General features: G+C 32.1%; 1 protein-coding gene across 2 annotated transcripts in view; it reads right to left on the reverse strand.

Annotated features, from left to right (window-relative positions):
• The window catches only part of LOC112511465 (transcription termination factor MTERF6, chloroplastic/mitochondrial), a 6,163-nt gene extending 4,196 nt beyond the window's left edge, over positions 1 to 1,967 (reverse strand). For both annotated transcript variants that reach the window (XM_025117090.1, XM_025117091.1), the window contains exon 1: positions 1,868 to 1,967. The gene's annotated coding sequence lies outside the window, so the exon portion shown is untranslated. The remainder of the gene's footprint in view (positions 1 to 1,867) is intronic.
• Positions 1,968 to 4,136: the final 2,169 nt, after the last annotated feature.

The following is a 4,136-nucleotide window of genomic DNA, read 5'->3' on the forward strand; positions in this document are numbered from 1 at the left end:
GCTCGCATAGCAGGTTGGATATCCAGGTTAATAAAAAAAAGGATTGTAGAGATTTAGGTGGTACTATTGGTCCAAAGGCCACTTGGTTGGAGCATTTGCTAAGAAGACTAGTAACGGTTATCAAGTTTATCAACAAGTCATAAAAGAAGTGATTGGAGAATTCGTGATGCCTGAATGGGTTCTAAATGCAGTTTTATGAATATCCTTTTCACTCACCAAAATCTGAAGGTACCCAAATCTCAGATCAAGTTTAGAAAAAAAATACTTTGCCGCATTTAACTCATCTAGCAGCTCGACATTGGTTGGAATTGAGAAATAATCTTTAAACACCTATAGTCTACATGCCTTGTCTAGGTATCATCATGTTCTTGACTAACAACAAGAGGAATGCACGAGTTATTGATATGCAGGAAAAGCTTAAGATTTCACATACTATACTTCCAAGTTCAGTTTTCTAGACATAAGAATGGCTGGCTAATGGGTTGAGACCCTCCTTCAAGTTGATGAGATGGCCATGCGTTTGTCAAAGGGGTATTTCAGTGGGTTCCTAGAGCAATCTCTCAAATTCTTTAAGAAATGACAACATGTTAAGATTTTCCCCTCCTGTTTAATCATACAAATGCTATACACACAACCTGCTACCCAATGTGAGCTATGGTTTTGCCAAATTCACTTGGAACAAGTAGTTGAATACTGTGTTCCACATTTTTCATTCCTTAGTAACACCATTGCCTGGTCATTCTTTTAGAAGGATCATTTAAAATATTTGAACTCAAAGGTAACAACCCAAATTGCTTACTTAAACACAGAACCCCTAAAGACTACATCACTTCAAATTATTTGAACTCAAATTTAGCAACCCAAGTTGCTTACTTAAGCACATAATTCCCAAGACTACATCAATACCCACGAAAGTCCACTTCAAATTGATGTCTAGGCCCCTTTTTGTCATAATATTTTTAAGCTCAACCTCATTGTTGGCCTCTTCTACCCCTGCTATTCTTATAGCTTCTCTAAGAGAGCCTAGTTCGCCTCTTGAAACCCCCATCTTATTCCCTCTTTAAGCACACTTACACATTGCCCAACCTTTCACCAACTCAAACTTCCTTTTCTTCTCATCCTTGGTGCTCGCTTGTTGTGATTGCTTGAGCTCGTTAATGGGGTTTACATCTAATGACCGTTGGCATGGCTAGATAATGTTACTGAATCATCCTCAAAAAATCTTTTCACACTTTATAACCAACAAGCATGTTTATCATGGTATGATACTACATTTCAGGACTAGAATTCAAGGAAGCAAGAAGTCTTAGAGAGAGATAAAATCTCTGTTTCATATAGCAACTGTACAATTGTCAATCAGCCACAGCAACACTCCTAGTTAACTGTTAACAACCCTAATCTCAAAAGGGAACCACTGCAAGTGAATCAGCATTTGCCCAATTTTACACACTTGTAATTCAAGTAAGACATATTAGATCGCTGATCATCATCAAATGCCTAACTGGAATCTTATCCCCCCTGCATCTAGGTGGTAAGACCGCCAGTTCAATTGGACCACTCCCCCTTCCCATTTCTACGAATAAAAAAACACCTGAGTACATCACTTCTGTATCTTAAAGGCAGAGGAACAAATGAACAGTAAGAAATTATTGATGGTGATTTATCCTAAACAAATTTACTTGATTCTGAAAGTTTGGCTTCGGATGAACTCCGAAGCATGTCATTGTATTCAAATGAACCAAATTGCTCATTCCGAAATGGCTGAAAATTTATTCCACTTCCAACACAAGAAACTAATCCAGTTTCACAAAATTTACATAAACGATTGCGGGAAGAAAAGAAAAACGAAGTGAGGAAAAGAACTCACCGGAGATGTTAGAACCGCCGGAAATGGATATCACCGGAGCGGCGAACAAAGTTGCTGAGGGTGTCCTTATCCCCTCCTCTTCTGCAGCGTTTCCACGTCTTTGGTTGTGGAGTTGTGTGTTAACACCTAAGTAAAAGAAAGAAGCGTAAATCACAAAAATCGTCCTTATAGTTTTCAATAACTACACCAAGAACCTTGCTTTTTGCATTTTGTTACGGATTTCGTCCTTGATTGTTAAAAATGTTGGGGGAAGCCATTAAGAATGTTTTCAACTGCTTTTCTAAAATGGATAAAATGGGGATTTTAAGGCATAATTTTGCTCCAACAGATTTTTCAAAACTATCTCCAAAATAAAAAAAGTAGAAAAGAAAAAAAGAGTTTTTTCTCCAAACATGAAAAATACCCCAAAAATGATTACCAATTGAGACCATCAATAAGAAACTTTGAAAACAAATATCTGGAAAGATAAATAATGTTTTAATATATGAATGAAATATTTTAATATTATTATCAATGTTGGATTCTTCAAAATGGGAATCTGTCGGAGATGAATGTAATTTTTTTTGAAGATTTTAACTTTCAGTTCTCTATTTTAGAGAAATTTTGAGGCATCTGTTAGAGATGCTCAAAATACCCCTCACGTACAAGCCACGTGAGGTTATTTTGGTCATTTTGCATGCTTTTATAAATAAAAAAATTATAATACAAGTATGTATAAGCAAAAAACATTTTTTTAATCTATATATATATTAAAGAAGAAATCATTATGTATGATGTGGCCTCTTCTAAAAGCTAGGAGTTTATTTATCTTTTTTCTCCTTTTTTTGGTTTTTTAAAATACTAATTAAGTTAAAGACTATTATGCCCCTACAAGCAAATTGTATATTTCATAATAGATGAGATCATTTGGTAATTTTGCATCCAACTAAGTTTAACCTCACAAATTATTCAACTTTTTAATAAGCATTCAAGATAGTTTAACCCCATAGACTTTTCAACTTCTTCTTAATATACATTTATTTTATTTATTATTGCAATTGATTTACCTTCTTCAACTTTTTATCTCTTCATCTCTTTATTTCTCAATCTCTTCCTCTTGATATAGTTTGACATAAATTGCTATCAAGAAACAATTGATTATGTTCTTAAAAATATTTTCACAAAGGAAAAACCAAGATTGATGACATGATTTCTCCTAAAGGTTAGAAATTATCTTTTTTCTCATTTATCCTTATTTTAATCTTTTTTTTTCTAATCTTCACTCTAATTTCTATAAAGATTTTTCATTTAACACAATCCTTTCATTTTTCTTAGCTCTTCTTCATGAATTGTTCATCATTCAATCTTTTTTTCTCCATCTCTATCACTTAATTGTTTTCTATTTCATAAATTTTATTCTTTTTCAACAAATCTATTTTTAAGTTTATTCGACAAGACTAATTCARATATGCATTTCTTCTTATTTTTGTTGGGATTTTGGGATTTTGTTTTTTTTACTTTTCTCTTCTATAATTTTCTTAAGTTTCCTCAAGGAAACCGRYAGTTTGTTCTTGACAACGCTTTTAGAGTTTTGATGACAACATGGTCGATGATGGAATGTTATGACAAATTGACAATAATGGTTCGATGATGAAATCTTGAAAGTACTACAAACTATGATGTAGCCTCAACAAACTTCAACATGTTTTTTAATGATTATCTTTTTTCAAGTATATTTTGAGAAAACTAATGTGTAAATGAAAAACATATTATGACAATAATGGTCCGATGATGAAATCTTGAAAATACTATAAACTATGATGTGGCCTCAACAAACTTCAACATGTTTTTTTACTGGTTTTCTTTTTTCAATTTGACTACCCCTTTCTTTTTTAGGGAAGATATTAATCGCAGAGACAATGGAATTTCCATAATGATTGAAGATACCTCTGACATTACTTGCGAATAAAAAGTATACTTTAGATAACTAATATGTGTAAATGAAAAACCAATATTGATGACATCGCTTCTCCTAAATGTTAGAAACCTATTCATCTTTTTTCTCATATATCCTTATTTTATTTTATTTTTTCTGATTTCCATTATAATTTTTATAAACATTTATTATTCATTTATGTTTGTATTTAACGCAATCCTTTCATTTTTCCTAGCTATTCTTCATGAATTGTTCATCAGTCAAAATATATATATATATATATATATATAATTTTAAAATATTTATTAAATGATTGATTACATAAGTTTCATTATTTTTTTTTGTAAGTCATAC

Source organism: Cynara cardunculus (assembly GCF_001531365.2).
Source record: "Cynara cardunculus var. scolymus isolate 2C chromosome LG 4, CcrdV1, whole genome shotgun sequence".
NCBI classification, from domain to species: Eukaryota; Viridiplantae; Streptophyta; class Magnoliopsida; order Asterales; family Asteraceae; genus Cynara; species Cynara cardunculus.